The following is a 15,996-nucleotide window of genomic DNA, read 5'->3' as shown; positions in this document are numbered from 1 at the left end:
ATCACCAACCAGGTTATTTTAGTCCATCAAGCGGATGGACAATAGTCACTTCCAGAACTGCTGCAGCAAGAAAAACGAAAGTGTTATAAAGATCCAGTGTAAAACGGGGAGGGGCAGAATTAATCATTTAAGCTCTTGCCATTTTTAAAAAAGCACCAAATATATTTCAATAATTTTTTCAGTAGTAGATGTTGATGAGATGAAAGAAAAACATTTGCCTAGGGGGTAATAATTGTGTGCAGCCAGTTCTACTACAGCTGATTGCCCACCCACTCCTTCCCCCACCCTCCATGCACCAACCAGCATCCATCAGTACAGGAAGCCTAATACATTATTTATGTGGATGCAGCAACTAGAAAGTCTACGTATGCCGTTTACTTTTGAAATAGTAAGTTATAGTTATTGGCAGAGGGAAGCATGAGGCTGTACATTAAGGTGATGAGATAGACCTAGAGTCTTGCCAAATAGAATAGCTAAGTAATAACAAATGATATTTAGGAAGGGGAAAAAACCAACCCCACCCATGTTTGATTTTGTGGGGATAGCAGAGCTCTGCAGAGCCCCGGCAGACAACCTCAAATTATTCTATAGCAATTAACTGATTGTAATAGGCTTGCACATTTCCTTTGATCTATTAATGTGATTAAGTGCAAGTGTATTTACTCAGCAATTTCCAGAAGGCACGTGGTGTGAGCAGTGACCAAATTTAGTGTCTGTATGAAAACTGAATGAGTAAAAGCAAGAAGTAAAAAACAAACAAACCCCCAAACCCTATCTTTTAAGATTTCAAGAAAGGTGAAACCGACATACATAGGACAGTGATGCTCGTTTCCAAGCACATCTAGGAGCATCATGTGTAGCCGTTATATTTCATACTTTTTATTCTAGTAAAGTAACTCCAGCCCTGGGAGGAAATTCACAAGACCAGGGATCGGCAAACTTTTTCAGCAGGGGGCGGGTCCACTGTCCCTCAGACCGGGCCGGACTATATTTTTTTTGGGGGGGGGAGGGGGCGGACTATATTTTGAAGGGGGGGAATGAACGAATTCCTATGCCCCACAAATAACCCAGAGATGCATTTTAAATAAAAGCACACATTCTACTCGTGTAAAAACAGGCTGATTCCCAGACCATCTGCGGGCCAAATTTAGAAGGCGATTGGGCCAGATCCGCCCCCAGGTCTTAAGTTTGCCTACCCATGCACAAGACGCTTAATATGGCTTCTGATATCTAAGTATTAATTTTAAACCAACAGTATTCAACACTTTAAACCAGGAGTGAGGTGAGCTTCTGTCGTAGCAGCATAGTAAACCGCTTGGAAGCCCATTTTGGCATTAAGCAGTATGTAAATGAAATAGCAGCAGCAGTAGCATCATCATCAGCAACAACAACAACAACAACAACAACAACAACAACAGGGTAGCTACGTTTGTCTGCCGTAGAAGAAGCTGAGTAGAATTCTACTAGAAGCAATTTCATCTTCCAAAAAATGTTGCTTAAAAAGTGCGGAAGCCAACAAATTTCAGTGCTCAGGTTTTTCTCCTTTATCTTATGCACTTTCACCTTTTATCCAAGTTCTTATTAGTGGTGTACCATTAATAGCTGGTGGCACTTAACAAGTCATTATTTTTCCTTCTTGTCCATGTGAATCTGAGAACCATGGCAGGAAAAGCTGCAGTCTTCCATTTGAATGATGGCTCTGTCTCTCCCATGTGGCCATTGATTACCAGCAACCTCTTTAGCTAGGCTCCTACAGCTGACATATACTTTCCATACAAATGCCCTTCAGTGTCTGTGGCGTATGGAACAAAAGTGCTGGATGATAAGGAGATCCTTTATAATTCTTCGCACTAATCCTATTAGGGAAAAGGGCTGCTGACTAATGAAGCTAATATATTTTATGCAACTAGAAAAATAATAATGATAATCCACTATTTGCTTTATTACACATGTGAATCCCACCCACCCTCCACCTTACAAGGTGGCTGATGAATTCCAGAAAGGTAAGTCATGTTCGCCTGATGTGGAAAGAACAGAAAGGGATCTTGTGCCACCCCCCATCCCCCGCTTTATCAGACCCCTTGAAGTGTTTCATTTTGTTGGCAGATATATTTATACACACACAAGTACAGGGGATGCGGGTGGCGCTGTGGGTTAAACCACAGAGCCTAGGGCTTGCCGATCAGAAGGTCAGCGGTTTGATGGGGTGAGCTCCCGTTACTCGGTCCCAGCTCCTGCCAACCTAGCAGTTCGAAAGCACATCAAAGTGCAAGTAGGTAAATAGGTACCGCTACAGCGGAAAGGTAAATGGTGTTTCCATGTGCTGCTCTGGTTCGCCAGAGGTGGCTTCGTCATGCTTGCCACATGACCTGGAAGCTGGACGCTGGCTCCCTTGGCCAATAACGCGAGATAAGCGCTGCAACCCCAGAGTCGGTCACGACTGGACCTAGTGGTCAGGGGAAATATATCTAAAACAGCCTTAAAAGGCAGTAAGAAGTCTGCAATCCCAAACAGATACAATCAGTATTGATGGATATGATTAAACTAAAATAAGGTCAACTTGTATTTGTTCTACTGCTTTAAATCAACAATCCTTCTAACTCTTCTCATTATTGTATTACAGGAGAACAAAGCAATAAAGGGACTCCTGTAGTACTTAAAGATTAGAATTTATTGTTGCTTTTGCTGCAGTAGTCTAACACAGCTACCTCTCTGGAATATAAAGATATGAACCTACCCAGACTCTGAGATCATTTTCTGAGGCCCTTCTTCCTGTGCCTCCTCCTTGAGAGTTCTGGAGGGTGGCAACATGAGAATGGGCCTTCTCCCCATATGTAGAATGTTCTCCCCAGGGAAGTTCACCTGGCACCTTTGTTATATACCTTTAGGTGCCAGGCAAAAACATTCCTTTTAAACAAGGCCTTTGGTTGATTTGATTGACAACCTATGCCCTTTTAAAATGTGAGGGTTTTGGGGGGGAGTTGAGTTGCTTTTATTTTGATTATGTATTTTGTGGTTTTATATTTTGATTGTATTCTGTGAATTGCCCTGAGACCTCCAGGTATAGGGCAGTATATAAATTCAATGAATGAATGAATGAATGAATGAATGAATGAAGATGATGATGATGATTAATTTATACCCCACCCATCTGGCTGGGTTTCCCCAGCCACTCTGGCTGGCTTCCAACAAAAGATTAAAAATACATTAAAACACCAGTCATTAAAAACTTCCCTAAACAGGGCTGCCTTCAGATGTTTTCTAAACGTCAGATACAGTGAAACCTCGGTTTATGAACACCTCGGTTTACGAATTTTACCCATCTGGAACAGATTAATTCACTTTCCATTACTTTCAATGGAAAAGTTTGCTTCAGTTTATGAACAGACTTCCGGAACCAATTGTGTTCATAAACTGAGGTACCACTTGTAGTTGTTTATTTCTTTGACATCTGATGGGAGGCAATTCTACAGGGTGGGCACCACTACCGAGAAGGCCCTCTGGCTGGTTCCCTGTAGCTTCGCTTCTCACAGTGAGGGAACCGCCAAAAGGCCCTCAGAGCTGGACCTCAGTGTCCGGGTTGCACGATGGGGGTGGAGACGCTCCTTCAGGTATACTGGAGTGAGTGAGTGAATGAGTGAATGAATGAGTGTGTAAGCATCGTGGGTTTATAAGACAAGCATGTTAAATGGAAGCAAGGGAGAAGCCCTGCATGAGTTGGCTATTGCAAATGAACGTGTATATGTTGACAGACTATCTAATTCATTTTCTTCTATGGCCAGGCAAATGAATGATAAAACAGTGTGATAGTTTCGTAACAAACCAATGTCTATTTTGATCATTCAGCAATTATTTACAGCTGAAAGATGAATTTGAACTCAAATAAACTCAAATAATAAAAACACTCCTGGCGCACTGTTATTTTGCCAATACTGTAGCTTCATAAGTTCATAAGGCAAATCCTAGCTTTTATAGGCATTTTCTCTTAATATTCCCCCCTCCCTCATAGCCAGAGATTACCCTCATTTCTGAATTAGCACTGTGGTCAGGAGGATTCTATTGCTATGCTTCCAGAATTAGGAAGGTTCGCTGTGGTAAACTCTGAGCCAAAAATTAATATTCACAACGAACAACCACAGTGGTACCTCTGGTTACGTACTTAATTCGTTCCGGAGGTCCATTCTTAACCTGAAACCGTACTTAACCTGAGGTACCACTTTAGCTAATGGGGCCTCCCGCTGCCACTGCACGATTTCTGTTCTCATCCTGAGGTAAAGTTCTTAACCCAAGGTACTACTTCCGGGTTAGTGGAGCCTGTAACCCAAGGTGTTTGCAACCCGAGGTACCACTGTACTACTAAGATGCAGGCAGACAGCATAAAAAGGGCAATTGGAAGAAGAAACATCCATGTGTTTAGATATGTATGTACTCAATGAAGAAACACTGACATCACCCAAGTATTCATAAATCACGATGACTCAAAGGCCACAACTTCCTTTCTGACAATCTAAACGAGCTTCTTGTGCCCACTCACCATGCATTTTTAACAGACTGAAGATGCGAAACAATTATGAACTAGCAAGCTATGCTTAAGGATGAAATACAGCAGGGAAAGTATTATAAAAGTGAGGGAAATCAGACATTGCTGCCATTAAAAAAACAGAATAATTTTCCCTGCCTTGCATAAATCACAACCTTGCAAGCACCAGCTCTATAAATTACGTTTAAAAACAACAACAAAGCAACCTGTCACCTGTTACACAATTTTCAACTGCAAAGCACAGGCGGTAAATAATCTGCATCTAGTTTGGAAGCCAACTCAAACTAGTCACTTGAATCAGAGCACATTAAGTACAAAGTGATATACTGAGACCCAAAAGCTGGAAGAGAAATCAGCAGCAGCCTGTACGAGGAAGCCCCATACCGTGAGGGCTAAACATTCTTACGTATTGTCCATTTTCTGTTTTTCAAATATACTATAAAGATTAGAACTTTAGTTTGTAGATGCGGTACCAATGGAAACACACTTTGCTAGTAACACTTTCTGTATAGGAACTAGAATTCTATGACCATGCATGCCTCAGTTAAAGAAATCAGAAGAACTACTCTGAAGTCTACTCCTATGAGTGGACATTTTCACAGCAATGTAAGAGATTCAAAATATTGTAGTAACAATCCTTCTCAAATCCCTGCACTGGTTTTCCATCATGTTACCATGCATTCAACTCAAGCTGCTTATTATCTTTAAATGTCTCCACTTATTTCCAACTACGGTACATCCCTCCAGTGAATCCAATGTATAAATAAGTAAGTAAGTAAATAAATAAAGTATATAACACCGTATAAATAAACATCTATAATGTGTACAAGTTGTTTTTTATATTTTAAAAAAAATCTAGGATCACAATCTCATACTGTCATGGGACTGCCAAGGAATGCCCTTGGGTCGGGGGGGAGGAGAAGAGTCGGAATGGGAACAGTTAGAAAGTGACGGGCAGGCCCCAAGTAAAGAATTTCTGGGAAATTATTTACAGTATAATGAAATGAAAAAAAGTGTTGAAAAACACATTTATTAAGAAACCAGCTTTTTTACTTGGGATAGTTAGAGAGGAATTACCAAGATATCACGTTTTTTCTGTATGCCACAACAGCAGCAAGGATTCTTTTAGCTAAGAATTGGAAGACTGAAGATATACCTACAGTGGACGGATAGCAGTTGAATATGATTGAATTTATGGAACTGGCTGAGCTGACCGGGAGAATTCGGGAACAGAGGGAAGAGTCAGTGGAAGAAGATTGGAATAAATTTAAAATTTATTTAAGAAATAATTGTAATATAAGAAATGTTTAAGACAAGATTCGGAAGTATAGGGAGGCTGTAGAGGTGGATTTGTAGAGGTAGAGTAGAATATTAAGATTTAGATAATTAAGTTATAATAAGAATTGTTTTTAAAGAATTAATATGAAAAAATAGTATGATTGAAGTATAATATAGAAAGTGTTACTAGTTAAGGTAATAATAAGATAATTGAAGCATGATATAGAAATTACTAAGGATGATATATAATGAAAAGCAGAAAGGAGGGACTTGAGGAAGTCAACAACATTAAGACATATGAGTGATTTAAAATGGTTTCTTCTTCTTTTTGTAATGTGTATTTGTATTTTTATGTTTTGTGATTCATGTGATTTTTTATTGTATTTGTGTATTTTTGTGTTTTTTATGTTTGCTTTGTTCTTGTTTTTATAAAATTAATAAATATATTGGGGGGGGGGAAGAAGGTGACAAGCAGGAAATGACGGAGGAGGGAGAGGGGGAGGGGAATAGAGCAGGAGAAAGCCAGGAGGAGTTAGGGCTCTCTGATGCTGCAGCAGATGGACAACACTGCACCAGGAGCTCAGGGACAGACGGAGAGCCTATGCCGGTGCCTTCAGCCCAGAGAACGGAGAGGGTTAAAAAGGAGGGCTCAGAGGTGTCCCATGAGGCTTCCTCAGCTCTTATGTTGGGGGAGAAGCTGGAGGAAGCCACTCCCTGAATCTGGCTTGGAGGATTCAGACACATGATTGTAACTGCGCTGCTTGTATGTAAAATAAAGAACTGTAAATATCTCTCAGTGATTCCTATTGCCAATCTGCAGTCTCAGCTGCCAACCCCAGATATCTATTTTTTTACACACAGAAAAAAAGCAGATAGTGATCATTCCTTAATACCTTTCCAATTCTACCAAGTATATTTAATCATTATATATCCTTTCACTTAGACCTCTGTGACTACAGCATCAGGTTTCCCCCCCCCCCTGCAATATTGTTCACACTTAATCATTGCCTCTTTATCACTTGGGTCTCCACTGGAGAGGCCATACCACTAGCTGTGTTTTAATTGTTTTATCTCAAAAGGACAGTGCATATAAGACTATCCAATGAAACTGAATAACCTGGACCACAGCTATTATGTTAGCATGAAGTCCTTTATCTATTCTATGGAATTAAAAAATGAAAGCTCCGAGGTGACGGCATGTACGTTCTGCTCCCTATTAACAGGTTTTTCTACCCAAAGCCTTTTTTCCTTAGCTGCTCTGTTCTTCCCACACAGACATTTCAGTAGGTGTTACTAAATAGAGCAATGGCATGTTGTTAAGTGCATCTTCTATACTTGAAAACAAAAGCCACATATTTTCACAGAACCCAAACAGTGCCAAAGGATCCCTATGAACAAAGTTGCCTGAGAAGAGTTGTAAGGCCTATTGACTTTAGCAATCTAGTTTATATCAGCAAAGCATAGGGAAATTTTGAACTATGTCACATTTTTATGGTATTTGTGGAGGGGAAGGTGGTTTTCTTTTTTCAACATCTATTGCCCATCCCGAACATTCAGGATGAACAAGATATCCTTCTAAATAGTTAAATAAAAGATCAAGCTGAGTTAAAGCTGCTTCACACATTATCTTTTTAAGGTATAAATGCAATATGCTTTGTGTGCATACTTAAAGCTGCAAAGTGTGAATGTGCCAAACTGATTTATAACCACAGATGTCACAGAAATAAATTTGTCAAGAATCAAGTATTAGTTGCAGCTCCCTCCTGAGCACATATTTGCTATCACATTATGTGTGATAAAGTTCTCAGTGATAGGAGACATATTGATTTTAAGGTACAAGTGGCCCAAGGCCAGCTCTGTTGACATACTAGGCCAGTCAAATTGGATGGGAAAGCACAAAAAGGGAATTTCTCAAACTCAAAAAGCATGCAGTGTAGCAAACAAAGAGTTGCAAGTTAGGAAGTCCTGGTTCAAATCTCATCTCAGTCACAAACTTACTGTGGCCTTGGGCAAGACTTGGCTACCCTGCAATAAAGGAATAATAATGCCCTATCTTTCATGTCTAGAACTACTGAGATAACGCATGTGAAGAACTCTGATTTATTGAAAAGTGGTAAAAATGTTAAGTATTTCATATTCAGAAAATACCTGCCTTGGGATTACTGGGGTGTTTAAGACTTTTTTAAGGATATGACCGTGTGGAGCGCAGTCTGCCTTTGTGTGATTTCTGCATAAAATATATTCCCCAGAGAGATCTGCATCAGGGACAAGAGCGCAGGGTTTTGCCATCACTGCAATATGACTCTCAAGTGCAGTGTTTCACATTCCACTAGCTTTGCAAGAATGAATGTCAGTCATTGTAAGGTGCCAGAGAATTTGGACCAGGAACACAGGCAGGAAGGCACCTCACATGTTTCAATTGCATCATGCCAGTGCTGTAGCAGCTTAGTCCATAAAGTGCTGGTTTTGCCTATTGATAAGCTTGGGACCATGTCAGCTTGGGGCCACCAAATGAAACAAGGCCAAGGAGAGAGGACCTTCTCACTGGTGGCCGTAATTGAAATACCCTCCTCCAGAAAGGTTCGCAAGTTTACAGAAACATGGCACAGAGAGACTCGGGCTCAGACACTCCTCCCCCCCACCACCAGTGCAAGGGGATGAATGTAAAGTGTTTGATCGTGGTTGCAACAAGCCTGAGATTTGCATTTCATTCAAATATGGTGCAAAACAACAGCTGGCTAATATAGAAACTTTTGCAAAATAGTAAAAGTTACACATTAAGCAATTCATTGTGTTTCCATTGCAGACTTGTTGGATCCCAGAACTAGGAAGACGCCACAGGCATTAGGATCTGCACAGGAATTCCATATGGGTGATATTCAGTGCCCTTCAACTACTGCAGCTCTGCAATGTGTTCAGTTCTCTATGAATATTTATCATGCTAATAACTAAACAGCCTGTACATTTACTTTCCATACCTGCTGCCTGAGAAAAGTAATTGTGTGGCAGGGAAAACCCTGTGCTCCTGGCTATGATGTTGTTGTTACCTGTTGTGCCTCTGTGTCTGGTATGGGTGGAGATGCTTCCAGGGGAGAGTGACTCTTTGTCCCACTGCCAAGGCAGTCAGAACTACCTCTGACATTGGTAAGGAAGGGGGAGGGAAGGAATCCAGGTGCTAATTACATCACCATAGGCTTCGTCCTCTTTAAGAGATGTTGAGTAGGCTTTTAACTGCAGGCTTTGAATCAGCTTGTGGCCCCTTCAGCTTTTGAGCAAATTTCTCTTCTCCCTCCATGTTTCTTCTCTCTCTTTAATATAATAGTAAATATTTCAAGAGAAGAGAAGACTCCCTGGAAAAGTCCCTGATGCTGGGAAAGATGGAGGGCACAAGGAGAAGGGGACGACAGAGGACGAGATGGTTGGACAGTGTTCTCGAAGCTACCAACGTGAGTCTGACCAAACTGCGGGAGGTAGTGGAAGACAGGAGTGCCTGGCGTGCTAAGGTCCATTGGGGTCACGAAGAATTGGACACGACTAAACAACAACAAATATTTCAAACAGAATCTCTGAAAAGTACAAAGCAATGAATTTTCCTTAATGGCTAATTTCAGCCTCAAATGGTCTATATGTTTTGAGATGCAGATAAACCAGATAAATATCAATGAGTCTTAACCAAACAATATGCACTTGATTGATTCTTTACCGAAAGCTCAGTGGCTATAAACACAGACAATAAAGTATATTCTTACAGAAATATAAAGAGTTGGATAAGAGCAGCATTTCTGAACCCCAAAATAAACTATTATTTGAACTTAAATTTATGAAGGACTTATTCCTGACTCTGTGTCTACAAGTTATCTATACTGATATTTGGTATGTATATTTTTGTCCTTCCGCACACTATCCAATTACGTATGTACAAGTTAGGTGAATATTTGTTTAGGTTTTGAACCAATATTTTTTATGTCAAAGAAGGAACAAAGTGTTGACAGAGGTAGTAATGGAAAAACCCATACTATCTATTTTTTGTACCAAAATGGGTTTGGGCTGAAAGCAAATAGTCCAACCCGTTTCAGTACACTGCTGTTCCACAGAAGGCCACATGTAACATGCACCAGCTTCAATATATACAGATCTGATAAACATTTTTTTGTATTTTGAAAATTAGAAGGCTATTTGTTTTAGTTCTTTTCCAGAGATTCAGGAATGGTGCCCCTAGAACAGGCACGTCCAACAGGTAGATCGTGATCTACCGGTAGATCACTGGACGCCTTTGGTAGATTACTGGTAGATCACTGGCTCCCCCCCAAAGAAGCTCAACAGCTTTGGCTCCCCTAAAAAAAAGCTAAATATTTTTGCCCTGCACCCCCCCAAAAAGGGGGCTTTCCTCCTCCCTAAGAAAAACTCAACAACTTTAACCTGAACCCCCCAAAAGAGGTTAGATCACTGCCAGTTTTTAAACTCTGCGAGTAGATCGCAGTCTCTTGGGAGTTGGCCACCCCTGCCCTAGAAAAATAAACTCACTACTCAATGATTCCTACAACACTTTCTGAGTACAAAGTTACCTATACTGAATGTTTAATCTTCAAAATTCTGTGATATAGCACATTGGTCTGCTAGATATAGTGTCTTGCTCAAGACAAGCTATGTTATACTTCTACTACTGGGGATAGTGTGCCTCTGAATATCAATGGCTGGGAATTGCAAGTGGGCAGGATGCTTTTGCAGGACTTCTGTCCTGCTTGTAGGCTCTCCATAGGCAGTTGGTTAGTGATGCATCAACACTTGCTTGAACAGAAGGCGGGGCACTCTCATTGTTCATATCCCAATGCTGAGAGCTACTTAAGTGTGTCCAATAAAACTTGAAAACTCTAAAGAGGATTCTGCATATTAGAGACACCAACTTCCAAAGTTTGCTATGGCTTGTGTAGGGCTGCTGCCCAAGTTAAAAGCATTCACCTTCCATTGGGAGTACAGTTGTACCTTGGTTGTGAAACTTAATAAACCGGAACACTCATTTCCGGGTTTGTGGTGTTCAGGAACCAATTTGTTCAGGAACCAAGCTGATTGACAACCAAGGTACCACTGTATAGCCAATCACACATGGCTGCCTTGATGATGGCCTTGGATTCAATTCCACCATTGCACTAAAAAGTTTAAACTTTTAGTACATGCTTTGATTTTAAAACAACTTGTGTTTAGAAAGCACAGCTTATAGTTATTTTCTTGGGATGTTGAAGCAGTGTGTTTCTATGAGCTCCTCCTTTAACATCACAAAATGACATCATTTCCCTTTTAGGTGTAAAAGCAGCCAGCTAACTTTAAAATTCATGAAATCAAGCCACCAAGGCCCTAGGGTGTAGGATTTCAGAACTACTACTCCCTTACCAGCAAAATGCAAAAGAACTGGAGATTGCAAGATATTTGTTCCAGGTCACTGCAACCCTGAACACACAAGACAAATTGCACCTACTGCTTAACTAATTCAAAGACTTTAAGGAAGAACTTGGAAGTTATGTTTAATGAAAAACGAAGCAAGTTTTAAATCTCGGCTATTTGTTCACTTGCAGGGAAAGTTCTATCCTGCAACAAGCAAGGAGGAAAAAGGCCCTATATTACTCAGTTTTCCGCAATATACGCTGTACTAAGTGGATTCTTTTCTCAAAGGGATAGCCATGTTGGTTTGCTGCAGCAAAAAAACAGAACCTGTGGCACCATAATGGGTACTGTCACTTTTCTTCACTCCAAACAAATTGCAATATTGAAAAACAATAAAGTAGTTTGTAGTTATTGTGGGATTAATTAAAACCATACATGAATATTTTCACATTGTCTTGTACTCCCTAACAATTCAAAAGTAGTCAGTTATCATCCTAATCAATCTGTTGACCAGGGATGGTTATAGCGAGCATATGACTTCCTGGTTACTGGTCTGTTTCCAGGCACAATTCAAAGTGCTGGTTATGACCTACAAAGACCTCCACGGCCTAGGTCCAAGCAGTCGGAAAGACTGTATTCCCTGCCTGGGTTTTGAGATCTTCAGGGGAGGCTCTTTTCTCAGTCCTGCCACCTTCACAGGCATGCTTGGTAGGGATGTGGGAGACGGCATTATCAATGGCTGCTGCTCCCAGACTTTGGAACTCCCTTCCTAAAGGAGCCAGACTGGCTCCCTATTCTCTTTCCACCGGCAGGTGAAGACTCTTTTGTTCCAACAGGCTTTTTGGGAAACTGGCTGCTTTTAATGAAAGGGCTTTGTAATGGTGTTGTTGCAGCTACTCTCGAGTAAAGACACCCAAGTCCGTGCTGGTCTTTAACGGTTTTATTATGCATATTTACAGTGGAGAGCAGCAGATAACATTACCTCCTAGTCACTCGCAGAATCCGGGAGTGGACGTTTCCTGTTGCATGACCAGCATAAGAGCTTGGGCATCCTGAAACGCCTCCTCCCGACCTTACGTTTAGTGGCACACCTTAATTCGGGCCCCCAAAGGGGCTGCCTGTTCCCCTCCACCTCTTGGTCAAGGTTGCGCAAGGGCTCTCCCACATCACTGAGCTTTGCCTCCTCCATCCCGCTAACTTCCTCATTCCTCCCACCTGACCCATTGCTGCTGCTCTCACTGGGCGAAGTGCTGGTCAGCAGGATGGGGGGAGGTTCCCTGTAGGAAGGTCCCCTGACAGGCTGGGACTGTGCTGTTTTTTATTGCAATTATTCAGGCATCCCCAAACTTCGGCCCTCCAGATGTTTTGGAATACAATTCCCATCTTCCCTGACCACGGGTCCTGTTAGCTAGGGATCATGGGAGTTGTAGGCAAAAACATCTGGAGGGCCGCAGTTTGGGGATGCCTGCAATTATTGGTATAGTTTTAATATATTTTATATATGTATATAGTTTTAATTCTCTCCATGTATAATTGTTTTTAAGGATTACTTTTTCTATGTTTTTGTTTTTACAGTATTTGTAAACTGCCTTGAGTCCCATAAAAGGGGGGGGGGGAGAGGGCAGGGTATAAATAAATATATAATAATAAAATAAAAGTACTTCAATTAAAGCACTGGAGTGATACTGCATCAAACACCTTTCTGTAAAATTAGATAATTATGGGTTTTAAATGTTTTCCAAAGCCCAAAGCAATTCCATAAAAACATTAAACAAAAGAACTCTGGAAAATTAGCTACTTAAACATGTTTTGCAAGAAGACTTAGATAGCCATGGGTTTTGTTTTTTTTAAGTTTCTTTAAAAGTGTCATCTAGAAGCTTTCCCCTTATTTTTTTTCTAATGGTCTTAAGGCAATTTTCTAACATTTGGTGCAAAGGTGTTATTAATATGTAATTTTCTAAAATAAGCTCCCATATTGTCATAGAAGGGAAAGAAAGTTACTTTGTTCTCATGGTGGCTGTTACAAGTTGTACGTAACTGTGAAATACCAATCAGCATGCAATGTTCTTGTGAAACTTTAAGAATAGTCATTCTGCTCTCAGCCATGCTTACTTTGGTGCAAGGGGGGGGGGGAGAGACAAGCTGAAATCCATTAGGCATTTTCAGATAGTTGTGTTTAGAATGAGAAAATCAGTTTCTTAAGAGGCCAATTCCATTTCCCCCTGTCTTTCGGTCATTTTTTAAAAATAACATCTTTGCAGTATGACACACAACTGCAAATGTTGAGCTCATCAGTTTTATAACGTGGACCCCCAACGTATTTCTATCTTACATTAGACTAGAAGGATGAAATTTAGCTTGAACCTCAAAACTGTGTTGGATACCTTTGAAAATGCTAACTTTCTTATTGTTGTTGGTAGAGACTTATTTATGGTACTATATGCACCTGAAAACAAATATTGTGTGACCCACAATAATATATATATTGTGTGACCCACAATAAATGAAATTTAGCTTGAACCTCAAAATGCTGTTGGATACCTTTGAAAATGCTAACTTTCTTATTGTTGTTGGTAGAGACTTATTTACTATATGCACCTGAAAATAAATATTGTGTGACCCAGTTAAAATCAGGAAACAATCCAATAGCTAGTATAATATGCAAGCAGAATCTTAATACTAATTTTAAGACATATTTCCCTCAATTCTCCTCATAGCAAGGTCAAGATGTTTTGGAAAAAATTAGATATTTCACTTCTGCTGTAGTTACCAGTGTGAATTAAGGTCAGTTATATATAGATCATCTGCAGTTTAGCACAGTAGGTTTTACAGAACACGGGAGCTGTCATAATGTATCAGTCAAATGGTCTATCTAATATAGAGCACTAGGTCTGGGCTATCGTTAAAAGAGGAATAATTAATTAATTAGTGCTGGGAAGCAGAGATGAACTCCAGGCTCCCAAGATCACACTCAATCAGTAAAGTGCTGTTTAAAGTTGTCATGCCGATGGGCTACTAGAGTAGCTTCAATGGGCAAAGAGAGCCCTCTGAAGCGTTGCTTGCAGACAACTACCATCCATGCCAGCAGGTGGAATATATGACACATTTCTGACATTTCAATCCCACTCTTGTTCCAAGGAGCCATGGATGGTCTCCCCACCATTTTATCTTCGCACCCTCCATGTGAGTTAAGCATACCAAAATGACACCCCCAAGCACAACAGAACACCCTCATCCCATGATGGAAAGCCCGCAATGCAATGCAATGCAATGCAATGCAATGCAATGCAATGCAATGCAATGCAATGCAATGCAATGCAATGCAATGCAATACACCACCTGCCCCTATAAGGCAGGACTACCAGAATCTGAGATAAGGAGCAAATGTGGTTGAGGGGGAGTATACACTTATATTCTTACTTCTGCTACAATGAAACGTGCTGCATCACAACCTTTCCTCCAATATGAGATGTCGCATCCTTGCACACTAACTTGACTGACCAAACCCCAAGAGTGCTCATTAATGGTTCCTCATCATCCTGGGAAAAAGTTCTGCCCAGGACCTGTTGTTGCTCATCGTCTTTAAAAATGACTTGGATGAAGGAATTGAGAGGATGCTTATCAATTTTGCAGATGACATCATACCAGGAGGTGTAGCTAATGCCGCAGAATACAGAATCAGAATTCAAGGTAACATTAACAGACTGGAGAACTGGGCCCAAACTAACAAAATGAATTTCAGTAGGAACAAATGTCAGGTTCTACACATAGGCAGGAAGCACCAGCTGTAACAAATACAGCTGGATTGCCAGTAGTACATGTGAAAAGGACCTAGGGGGGTCTTGGTAGACCACAAGCTTAACCTGAGTCAACAGCAGCAAATAAAGCTAGCGCTGCATCAACAGACAGTAGTGTCCTAATCAAGGGAAGAGTACCACTCTATTCTGCCTTGGTCAGACCACACCTGGAGTACTGTGTCCAATTCTGGGTACCACAATTGAAAAAGGATACTGACAAGCTGGAACGTGTGCTGAGTGTGACCAAGATGATAAAAGAGTCTGGAGGAGTTGCTTAGCCTGACTAAGAGGGGTATGTTTAGCCCGACTGAGTCAGAGAGGACTGACAGGTGATATGATAACCATCTTCAAATATCTAAAGGGCTGTCACACGGAATTCAAGTTATGAGAAAGGATATTCCAACTAATCATCATGAAGAATTCTATGATGGTAAGACTGGTTCGACAGTGGAATGGACTCCCTCAGAAGGGAAGGACTGTCTTTCATTGGGAGTTTTCAAGCAGAGGTTGGATGGCATCTGTCATGGATGCTGTAGTTAAGATTCCGGTATTGTGGGGGGTTGTACTATCTAATCCATGGGGTCCCTTACAACTCTATGATTCCGTGTCAGAAAAACACCGCTCCACATTGTATGCAACATTTTCAGAGATGTTATGTCGCTTTGTGTACAACTTTTGCCTGCAATCATCACATCCGCCATTCTAACTTCCACAATCCATTTTGTAGCCTTAGCAGAATTATATTATTCACTTCTGCCAAATCTTTGTAGAATGGAAGTCTGCCCATCCCTTCTGTAAGCAGGGGAAAAGACTAAAACATGCCGGGGGGAGGGGGAAGACCCCTCCTCTCAACGGCACACTTAGGTCTCCATTACTCTCTCCCTCTGAAACCTGGAGCCAAACTCATGTCTAGAAAATCTCATTGTTGCTTATGTTTTGGAAAGCTTTTGCAGCCCTGAATATTTATTTTGTACTAACCAAACCAGAAAGAAAGCATTGTAT

General features: G+C 40.9%; 1 protein-coding gene across 7 annotated transcripts in view; it reads right to left on the bottom strand.

Moving 5' to 3' along the window:
- NRG1 (neuregulin 1) overlaps positions 1-15,996 on the bottom strand; it is a 184,390-nt gene that overhangs the window by 106,699 nt on the left and 61,695 nt on the right. The gene's annotated exons all lie outside the window — the stretch shown is intronic.

Source organism: Zootoca vivipara, chromosome 16, assembly GCF_963506605.1.
Source record: "Zootoca vivipara chromosome 16, rZooViv1.1, whole genome shotgun sequence".
Taxonomy (NCBI): Eukaryota; Metazoa; Chordata; class Lepidosauria; order Squamata; family Lacertidae; genus Zootoca; species Zootoca vivipara.
This window is presented reverse-complemented; position numbering and strand designations above follow the sequence as displayed.